This window comes from Chelonoidis abingdonii, chromosome 14, assembly GCF_003597395.2.
Source record: "Chelonoidis abingdonii isolate Lonesome George chromosome 14, CheloAbing_2.0, whole genome shotgun sequence".
Lineage (NCBI taxonomy): Eukaryota > Metazoa > Chordata > Testudines > Testudinidae > Chelonoidis > Chelonoidis abingdonii.
The window spans coordinates 38,321,020-38,332,278 of NC_133782.1; the positions used below are offsets into that span (position 1 = coordinate 38,321,020).

Here is an 11,259-nt window from a genome sequence, read left to right on the forward strand (position 1 = left end):
GGCAACCAGCCAGCCCATGGAGAGAAGCATCTAAATTTTTAGAGGCACTAAAGCATTAAGATCAGCTTAAAATACGTTTTGCTTTTATTTCATTTGACCAAATCTGATTTGTTATGCTTTGACTTATAATCACTTAAAATCTATATTTTATAATTAATAAATATGTTTGTTTATTTTACCTGGAGCAGTGTGTTTGGTTTGAAGCATTTCAGAGATAAGCCTGGTACATACCAATTTCTTTGTTAAATTCACAATCTCATATAGGCTTGCAGCATCCAGCGGGTGTAACTGGACACTGCAAGACGGAGGTTCCTAGGGTTGGGTGTGGGACCAGAAATATTGATTAGTGTCATTCGCTTTCCCATAGCTGGGAGCAGCTTACATGCTAGAGGCTGTGCATGAACAGCTCAGGAGTGGGGGTTCTCACAGCAGAGCAGGGTAAGGCTGGCTCCCAGAGTCAGGGATTGGAGTGACCTAGCAGATCACTGGTCCAGATAGCAAATGAGGAATTTAACAGATCCAATGTGCCCCTTGCCCTGGGGCACTGCCCCCTGCTTCTCCTCTCCTCCATTCCCCATTACCTCTTCCCCATGCTCCTGTTCCCCTCCCCGACTCTCCCATTCCCCACTGCCTCTCCCCCACTCTCCCATTCCCCACTGACAATTTTCCTCCACCACAGCCCCAAGTCAATCATTCCCCTGGCTCCTCATTCAGTGTTTGCACCTTTGTCCCAGAGAGACCTTTGCTGACTTCAGCTCCCGTAAGCAGGGTCTCGGTCTGCATTGGCCTACGAGGTTGAAGGCCCTTCTGCTCTCAGAAACTCCCCCTGGAGATCTATCAACTTGGAGTTGTCCCGGACAGCCAGGGTCTTCAGATCTTGGTGGATTCTTGTAGCTCTTTCCAGTTTGTCAGGGTCCAGTAAGAGGTTTTGACACCCGAGCTAGATACAGTTTCTGTTGTGGTCTCATGAATGCTGGATCCCAAGATGACTCCACCTCTCTGCTCCTACTCAATATCTCGCTATTTATTCACAAATGTATGGTGTCAGCCTGCCCAGCTCCAGCATGGCACTGGGAGCTGGTGTATTAATCTAGATGGACAATATGGGCCATAGGTGTTAACATAACCCAGCCACTGTCCAACATTAGACAGTGTTTGAAAGGTCCAGGGTCTGGTGTACAGAGACCTCAGCCTGCTTAGTGCCATGGCAAACACACCATTAAATGTCCTTTTAACCTTTGATTAAAGGTTAAGAAATAAGGAAAAACAGTTAAAGCCTTTGAAATGTAAAGTATTAAGTGAGGCTTTCATTGTAACAAGATCCCTTGTTCCCTTTCCACACTTAGACAGTATCAAAGATGGTAATAACCATCCTTTGGGGGGAAGGAGAAATTAGCTGAGATGAGCTGAAGCTGTTTCTGTTGTTGTTAAAGTCAGATCCTGTTTCATCCCAGATGGGGTTTAGGAGTCAGCTGGAGCTGGGAGGGGTGATGATGTTGTCAGGGGCCCCCTTGTTCTGGGAGCTGTACATCTACCAGGATTAGGATGGTGAAGGTCTGGAGTCCAAGGAGATGATGGGGGTGGCAGCCATGATGGCAAAGCTCGCTCCAGCAGCTTCCTTTTGTTAAGTGTTGAAGGCTGAAAGGTAGTTGCTTCGGTAACGCTGCTCAGTTATTCTGTCCTTATCAGTACTAACAGCAGATCAGGCAGCCTGCTAATTCAGCAGACTTTGAAATTACCCATAAAGAAAGACCACAGGCACAGTTCGGGGATGAAAGCACTTGGCCAGGTTTCTTGCCCTCAAGGCACAGTCCTAGTGCCCTGGCTTCATAGTTGGGAATGTGAGAGTTGGGGGAGGAGAATAGGAGAATGGGAGAGAGGCTTCAGTTGCTGGTTACAGGTACATTAACACGTGGGTGCCCAGTGGCAAGGAAGGGCTCAGTCAGCAGCGGGAGTCTCTGCTGTTCCCTAGGTAACACCAAGAATTAAGGTGAGGTACCCCTATATTTATAGACTGAGACAAACAACAGGGATACACAATTGATGTACCACCTTACGTGTTTCATGACATCTGTTTGTTAACTCCCCTTGTTCCTGATATCTCAGACACAACATCCCTATTCATTGTTCTGTCAAACCATCTTATCTTGTGCTGGACAGGGATGTAAAGTGCGAGCCTTAAAATATATTTACAAAAATATCTAATCTCTAAAACACTAGCAAAACCTCTGCCAAGTTCCTATATGAGCATCTGCTTTAATACCTTGCCTGTCTTTGGTTCACAGCCTTTGGTTCAGGCCTCAGGTCTTGCACCAGGCCCAGTGCTCCAGGCTTGCACTTTCTCTACTGTTCTTCTTAAGTTTTTTCTCACAAAATCTCTTTCTTGACAGACCCCAAAGGGCAGTGATGGGTGGAGTGGCCCATCCCCTTACTATTTTGTCCATCAATTAGGCCAGGGATCGGCAACCTTTAGCAAGCGGCTTGCCAGGGTAAGCACTCTGGCGGGCGGGGTTGGTTTGTTTACCTGCAGCCTATACAGGTTTGGACGATCGTGGCTCCCACTGGCTGCGGTTCGCCACTCCAGGCCAACGGGGGTTGTGGGAAGTGGCGCGGGCCGAGGGATCTGCTGGCTGCTCTTCCTGCAGGCCCCATTGGCCTGGAGCAGCAAACTGCGGCCAGTGGGAGCCGCGACTGGCTGAACCTGCGGACGCTGCAGGTAAACAAACTGGCCCGGCCCGTCAGAGTGCTTACCCTGGCGAGCCGTGTGCGAAAGGTTGCCGATCCCTGAATTAAGCCTAAATTCCAACGCACCAATTTTGGCTCATTAACTTCTGGCTCCATGTCATCTGGTTTTAACAAGGGGGAGAGAGTACTTGGTTATATTTTAAGCATGGGAAATTCCTTACACTGCTTGAAAAGGGTAGAGGGACAGTGGGATAGGGAAATCTTCCCTGGGCCTTTCTTGGTTTCTAGAGTTTGAGTTATGCTCATCTCCTTGTTCTGCCGTGGGATGAAAATACCACTTCAGGCTGTATGAACATTTTCTTTTTTTGGCCATTTAATATCCTAGGTTTTTTTAGCAGGAAAAGAGATGTTGTTGGTAGGAGTTAGCGGTCAGCTAGGCCATTGTATATTGTGTCCTGCAACTTGCATACTGAGCCAGCCAGGTTCCCCACACATCAGCTGGGCCCCAGCAGCCCTGTTTCAGCCAGGGCCCCTGGTCCTTTCACTGTGTCCCTGCCTTCAGTCTGGCCCCCTTCCTATTACTGTGAGCCAGGATCTCCTGCCCCACCCCTCCTCCTGATATTATCATTGTTATTACTAATAATAACACTAAGCAGGACTCACCAACACTCATCATGGTGTTTCTTCCTGCCTTTTGCCGCACTGACGATGGTCTCAGCTGCCAGGACCAGGCTCCCTGCTCATCTTACCCCCCCAAGCTGCAGCAGCCACCTGCCAGCAGTTATGCTCCTCTGCTGGGGATGCTGGCAGAGACTCTGTGAGTGGGGAGGCTAAGCCCTAGGAGTACTTACCCTGCTGCCAGACACAGCCCCTTCCCAACGCTGGCCCTTCGGCACAGCTCCAGGGCACATGGCCCCATCCACTCACCCTGCCAGACAGAGTCTGCACAGGGAAAGCAGAAAGGGCCATGCTCAAGGGCAGGAGTAAGCAGGAGGCCCTGTCCAGCATGGGGTCAGTACTCACAGGTGCATCTTTCCACTTCACTCGCAACCCTGGCCCCTGAGTGGAGCCCCATCTGATTTCCCTGCACAGCACCGAAAGGCCAGGAGGTCAATGGAAAGATGCACCTGTGGGTACTGGCCTCCTGCTTTTGAAATATGGGACAAAAAGTGGCCTACACTGATTGAGTATGGGACAGGCCATTTCTATTTGAGTAAGGGACGTTCCAGGTAATGCAGGATTGTTGGCAACCCCAGCCAGCACCGAAGCTTCTCAGATAAAAGCACCAAGCAGCTGGCAGAGCTCCAGCAGTCTGAACAGCATTACGGAGGCAACGATATTCCAGCCTTCTGCAGAGTCCCCACCAAATGCAATAGCTGTGTGTGGGAGTGACTGAGGACTATTATGCTGTGCTCACAAAAACCCTCCCCACAAAGGAACCCCACCTTATAACAGAAACAACTTGGAAACATCAACAGGAGTTATTAAGTCTTAATTGTGCTAGTGGGGAGCGAGGCTTCCTGTGACGCAGTGAGCAGGGGGGTGAAGGGTCGGTTGATTTGTCTTTACTGAACTTTGCTCAGCATGTGAGTCTGGGTTTCCTCTCAGGTGTCACCTGTCAGAGCAGCAAAGAGCTCAGTGCAGGGAGGGGTGGCTGTGCCCTCCTCAGCTCTCTGGGTCCTGGTCCCAGAGCCCACCCCATAGAACAGCCATCCTGTCCCCTCCTCCTCAGGCCAAACTGGTCTTCGTCTTCTTTTGGCTTCTGTCTCTTTGGGTTTTCACCTTGGCTGGAAAGTGACCCCTGTTCTTCCTGAGGCCTGGGTCCCATTCCCCATCTCAGTCTCTTTCCCCAGGGATGCAGGGCTCCCTTGGGTTGCTGTCCCAGATGCCTGAGTCCCGTTCCCATCCCAGTCTCTCTCCTTCCTACAGGGGTTCACCATGTCTCCTATCTCCAGCTCATCTCCCCGCAGGCGGCCCCCGGTCTGCTCAAGCACCTGAAAGACCGGTGACCAGGACAGCCAGCAGTTCTGGAGAGCCGGCAGCTCTGAGTGCCAGACCTGGGACTCCTGGGTGGAGACCGAGTACCAGGACCTGGTGCAGGAGATGAATGCCAGCTCCCCAAAGGTGGGTGAGTCCCTGAGGCCCAGCATGTGGCTCAGCTCAGAAAGGGGATGGGAGGGCAGCTCAAAAGAGATAGGAGGGAGCTGGGGGACGGGACACCAGAGGGGAGGGACTTCTCTCATACCTAGCGGTTAGGGCCAGTGTGGGAGAAGGCTGGGAGCCAGGACGCTTAGGTTCTGTCCCTTCTCTGGGAAAAGTGTGGGGTCTGGAGGGTCTGTCCCCCTCTGCCTCCTGGTGGCAACTCCATCCTCAGTTGCTCACTCAACCATTCTGCCCCCAGAGCCCTACTACATGCAGGTCCTGAAGACCTGTGACCTGGACGATGCCACCGGTGATGTCCGAGCTGTCACCAGATATTCCCTCAATGGGGAGGACCTGCTGTGGTACCAGTCTGACCAGAACCGCTGGTTCTCGGTGCACCCAGTGGCCTGGCAAGTGGCGGAGCACTGGAACCGTGAAGGGGAGACTTTAGCTTTTATGAACCTTCTCACGCCGCAACAATGCAGGTTCTGGATTGAGAGCTCCATGCCCTTCACCACTAAGAAGACAGGTGACAGCTCTACTGGTGCCCCTCATTCCCGACCTGCAGCCTCCTGCTATTCCATTCCCAGTGACTAATAACCCTTTCTCACCCTCCCCCCCAGCCCAGCCCACAGTGCATGTGGCCCTTGTTCCAGGGACCCAGGACCGGCCACACTGCCTCATCTGCCACGCGACGGGGTTCTATCCCCGAGACATCGAGGGGACCTGGAAGCGGGGAGGCCAAGTGGCCCTGGGGGAGCAGCTGACTAGTGGGATCTGGCCAAATGGGGACCCCACCTTCCAGATCCAGATGTCCATCAAGCTGGGACAGGAGGGGTTCAGCCCTGCAGAGCATGTGTGTGTGGTGAGACACAACAGCCTGGGGGACGCCCCTCTGAGGGTGACCTAGGGTGAGTACTGGAGGGGGGGGGCAGAGTAGGGAGAGGAGTTGGGAGATACTAGGAATGTGGTGCCTCCTACTGAGGGAAGGGGAATGGAGGAACTGGACAAAAGGTGTGAGGGGAAGAGGGAGGTGGGAAATGGAGAGGGGCAGTTTTGGGGGGCAGCAGGGGATGGGAAGACAGAGAGGTACTAGGGGAAGAGGAAGGTAGAGAGGACTCTTGGGGGGGCGCAGAGGGGAGGGATAGGCAGAAGGAAATACTGGGAGTGTCAGAGGGGAGGGGAAACTAGAAAGGGGGTTCTGGGGGCTCAGAGGGAGGGGAAAGTAGGGGGATCTAGGGGATCACAGAGAGGGGAAGGCAGAGAAAGGGGGTGTTTAGGTGTAGGGCAGATACATGGGGGATGAGTGGCTCAGAGGGACAGTCCAACTGGGGGATGGAGGCACTAGCCCAGAGCTATGGGGCAGGTAGTGGGGGGTGAGAGGCAAAAGGGTTTGGCCAGCTCATGGCTCAGTTTGTTTCGGGGCATTTCCAGATTCCCAGCCCACAAACCAGCCTGGTGTCCTGGTGATTGTTGCTGACTGCATCCTTGCTGCCCTGGGAATAGGGACCCTGTGGAGGAGGCAAGGTGAGCAATGCCCCCTGAAGCACAGTGTTTCCCCCCCTGCCGAGTCCTCACCCTGCTCCCTGCAGCACAGATCCCCCTAGATCCACACTGGGGTACTGGAGTCAGCACTGACTGGGGAAGGGCCCCCTGCTGAACCCCTACCCTGCAGCACTTGGGCTCCCAGGCAAGTACCAAGCCAGCCTGGCCATGCTTAGCATCAGATCCCAGGGGCTCCCTGCTGAGCCCTGGCTGGACTTAGGGGTAATGGCTGTGAGAAGCTGCAGGGCCAGTGCAACCATTTAGGCGACCTAGGTGATCGCCTAGGGGGCTGGCATTTGGGGGGCACCATTTTCTTTGGCAGTGACCGCTGCAGCTGGATCTTCGGTTGCCCCGGTTGCTGCCAGCATTCAGGCGGAGGGAGCTGGGGCAGGGGAGTGTGGGGAGGACTGCAAGGGGGCTGCCTCAGCGTGGAGAGGGGGAGCTACCGCGGGGGAGGGGGTGCCTCAGAGCAGGGGCGTGGAGGGGGGGCGCAAGGTGGAAGTTTCGCCTAGGGCATGAAACATCCTTGCACCGGCCCTGAGAAGCTGCCCCACACGTGATCCCCATTGCTCCCAACACACACTCTCACTGCAGAGGGGCAGGAGCAAGGCCTAGGTAGCAGGGTCTCCCGATGAGTCAATTCCTGCTTTGGCTTCCGCTGCAGGGGGCTGTAAGGGGCTGTATTGCCCAGCATAGACACAGCCAGGGACCCTCGACTGTGCTCCAGGCACAGCTTAGCCAGCAGGAGGCGCCTCGTGCATGGCACTTTCTCTCTCAGATGCCACCGACATGCAGCTGTCTGGCAATGGCCATCACCTCGGACTGGAGCCACATGGAGTCCCTGGAAAGGGGAGATACTGGGGGGTTGTGGATATGGCCAAAATCTCTGAGGTACATTGTAGGGCAGAGGTTCTCAAACTAGGGCTGTCACTTGTTCAGGGAAAGTCCCTGGCAGGCCAGGCCTGTCTGTTTACCTGCCGCGTCCGCAGGTTTGGCCGATTGCAGCTCCCACTGGCCGCGGATCTCCACTCCAGGCCAATGGGGGCTGCGGGAAGTGGTGGCCAGTATGCCCTTTGGCCCACGCCACTTCCTGCAGCTCCCATTGGCTTGGAGCAATGAACCATGACCAGTGGGAGCTGCGACAGGCCGAACCTGCAGACACGGCAGGTAAACAAACCAGCCCAGCCCGCCAGGGGCTTTCCCTGAACAAGCAGCGGCCCTAGTTTCAGAACCACTGTTGTAGCGTGAACCTCCATTCTGTGTTCCTCCCCACCCTCCAGTCACCACTGTACCCATAGCTTCCCCCTCCGCCCCAAAACACCCCCATTCTCTGTCCCCAAACAGGCGTCACCTCAATTTTTCTGCATTTGGGAATTTGTGGTACTTTTTGTTGCTTGACCCACAAATAGAGTTTGCACCTTCATGAAGCTTTTTATCAGATCCATGTCAATGCACTGGTGTTCTGGGGTGCTGCCCAGGGCTTCCTCTGCACAGCTCTTGAGTCTGTGAGAGTGGGTAGAGCTCATTCAATTGCCCTTGCAGATATATAGCTGTGCAACCCCCAAGGAGCTCACCTGGGTCCCTGGGGCCTCTCTGCGTGGAACTCAAAGCACATTGTCCCTGGGAGGGAGGGGGAACCAGGGCCAGTCTCTGAGTTTCCTGGGCAACCCAGAGGGCGAGAGGAGAGACACAGTTTAGGACAACAGGGGCTGCTGTGGGCTTGAGGGAGGACAGCAGGTGCCTGCTTGGAGGAGGGAGCAGAGAAAAAAAAAGTTGACAAGTGAAAGCTGGGGAAGAAGAGCTAGTCTGACCAATAGGGAGTGAGATGACTTCTCCTGGGAGCCCTGGTTACTGGCGGTGAAGGTATCGCGGTCACAGGTCATCAAGGGCCCCTGCACATAGGCGGCGAGGTCTATACCCACGTGGTGCTCGGGCACCAGCAATATTCCGAGCCAGGGGCCCAGCTCCACCAATATTTGGACTGGGTGTCGCCCCACCTGCCGCCTCCCCCGGCCCTGACTTGCTGCATCCCCCTCCTGCCCCCCAGCCTTTCCAGCCCGGGAGCAGAGCGGCTCTGTCTGTCCCCTGCAGCTCCATGCAGTCTCCCTGCAGCAACTGCTGCCGCGGGGTCCTCGTGTCCCCCTTCTCCACTGCCCCCGGGGCAGATTGACTCTGAGCCTGCCCTTCCCTCTCAGACCCTTCCCTTTTCCATCGAGACCCTTTAGCAGCACAGGGAGGCCCCCCCAACCCACAGTCACTGCTCCTGCCCCATGCTGGGCAAGGAGTCAGCCCCATCCGTCACCCCCCAGTGAGGGTACAGTCAGGGGCAACAGCAGGGAAGGAGGCGCCCACAGCACCCCTGGCACCCACCATAGGGGAGGCGATGGAGGTTCCTGGACTTGAGAGGGGCCCTAGGAGCGCATGCAGTGACAGTGTGCTGCTGGGGGACCGGGGTGGTATGGAAAGGGGGGCTCCTCCCCCAGAGCAGCCTGCCTGCACCCCAAAGTCATCCCCAGCCCTGCCCCACCCCAGAACTCACACCCCCAGTCAGAGCTTTCACCCCCACACCCCAACCCTCTGCACTAGCCCTGAGCCCCTCCAGCACCCCAAACACCTTATCCCCAGTCTCAGCCAGAGCCCTCACCCCTACAGCCCTACTCTCACCCTGAGCCTCTCCCACACTCCAAACCCCTCATCTGCAGCCACACCTCACAGCCCTCACCCCTGCACCCCATCCCTCTGTACCCCTTCCTCACCCAAACTCCCTCCCAGAGCCTTGGCAGGTGGGGGGCAGAGTTTGGGCAAGTGGAGTTTGGGCGGGGACGGGTTCTGGGCACCACCAAAATTTCTACAAACATGCCACCCCTGCCCCTACAAAGTGTTCGTCGCAACGGGACACTAATTTTTATGTTTGCTGGATCAGGTCAAGTGATTGGAGGAATTCATGGATATGATCAGCATGGGCACTGGGGACCTGAGACCAGTGTTCTACCTTGTTATTTAAAATTTATCTCTTGTTTAATATAGTTACTGTGTTGAATATATTGTATGTGTTTGTGTTATTTCTTGGGAGTCTCCAACTATCTGGCAAGTAAGTGGGGGTTCTTCTGTGGTTAGAATTTTTCTTCCAAATTGCCATGTGACCCTGCCGGGAAGGCGTGTGCTTTGCCTTCCTCTCCTTCCCTCAGGACAACACCACACCCCAGAGATAGAGCTGCAGGGCACACCTAGGAGATTTCAGTGCAAACACCTCCCACGGCTGCCCCATTCCTATACCAGGTGCCTGGTCACTGTTGGAACTGGGGGGTTTTCAAGCATCAAAAATTCATGTAAGGTCAGATAAGCTATGGTCAATGTCTCTAGCTCCATTGGTGTCAAAGTGCCAGATTCCCAGCTGCTGTCTATTGGCCGTAGTGCCACTGGGGTGAGTGAAGAGGGGTCGTGGTCGCCCTGAGGGATTCACTCCTGGTGTTACTGAAAATGTTGTCCTTGATAGAAACAGAGAAGTCCTCTGATGTCTCCCAGTCCAACCCCACGTGCACATGATCTTCTCAAACTGCCTTGATCCTTTTGCCAACTGCTCCCCTCTCTCCCCCGCCCCTCTGTCCCCATACCAGGCCTACAGGCCAGTCCCTGGATCACTGGTCCCTTGGAAGGATCCCTAGGCACGGAGATCTTCCGCAACGACAATGGAGACTGCATCGTCCGCTCCGACCTGGGTTGCTACCTACAGATGGAGCTCCTTGAGAGCATGAAGATCCAGGGACTGCATCCCTCATGCTAGGGAGGGGACCACTACCTGGGCTGTGTGGGTGACCCCAATGGCTACATCGTCAAGGGCAGCTCCTACCGGGTGGTGAAGGACCTGAGCACGGATGAGGAGGCCAAGGTCTATGAGCTGCATCCCAATTGCTGTGGTGGAGACACTACTTGAAGCGTGGTGGGAAGCTCTTCATCATGTTCCAGGATTGGGGAATAGTCTGTAGTGTGGAGGATTTGAGGACAGAGGAAGGTGGGTTTGACTCCGGCTTGGCCCCCGAATGCTGCGAGGGGATCTACTACTTCAGGATCCAGCAATTCCTAACCCTGATCAAGGTGGACGAGAAGTGGGGGGCTCTGTTCTACCTGTACCAGGACATGAGCTCCGCTGCCAGCCTGATCTCCTTTTATTCCATCTACCCAGATGTGCTCAGCTTCTTCCCCGGGGGGCTGACCTTCACCAAAGGCATCACCTGTGGGAGCTGGGAGTGCATCAAGACCCTGCAGAATGACTCCGACTCCCCTATCGCCTGGTCTGCCAATGTCACCCTCAAGGTGAGCTTCACCCTGCAGTACATGTCCAGTATCGAGCGCAACTGGAGCATTTCTGCTGAGATGTCCTGCAGGGCTGGAGAGTTCACCAAGCTCACCACCCAGTTCCAGTTCTCCCTCAAGGATAAATATGTCAGGAAAAGTATCTGCACAAGGCAGGAGGACTGGACTGAAGCCTGAGAAGAAGAGGAGTCAGTTCAGGTGAACCTGGAGCACAAGCAGAACCTCTACATCTTGCTGTAGCACCTCGGCATAGGCCAGGAGCCCATCTTGTTCTGTAAGAACATCCAGTTCGCCAAAGAAAATAACCCACCCGACCACGTCCCTCTGTCTCTGGTCACCTGAGCATCTGTGAGGATGGAGGATGCCAGCACCATGATGATATTCTGGATGTGAGTTTCTTTGGCCAAGTACTGCTCCTTCAGATTTTTCCCTGAGCTGCCAAAAGTTTCTCCCAGAATCACCAACATTCCTCCTCCTGTTTTTGATCTGTTCCCAGCTTTATCCAAATCTTGTTTGCAATGTAGAGGGTTTCATTAAATGTCCTTTCCTTCCTATTATTATTATTATTCTTAC

General features: G+C 54.5%; 1 pseudogene; it reads left to right on the forward strand.

The window, feature by feature from the left end:
* Nucleotides 1-1,869: 1,869 nt before the first annotated feature.
* On the forward strand, nucleotides 1,870-10,242 carry LOC116821546 (DLA class II histocompatibility antigen, DR-1 beta chain-like; annotated as a pseudogene).
* Nucleotides 10,243-11,259: the final 1,017 nt, after the last annotated feature.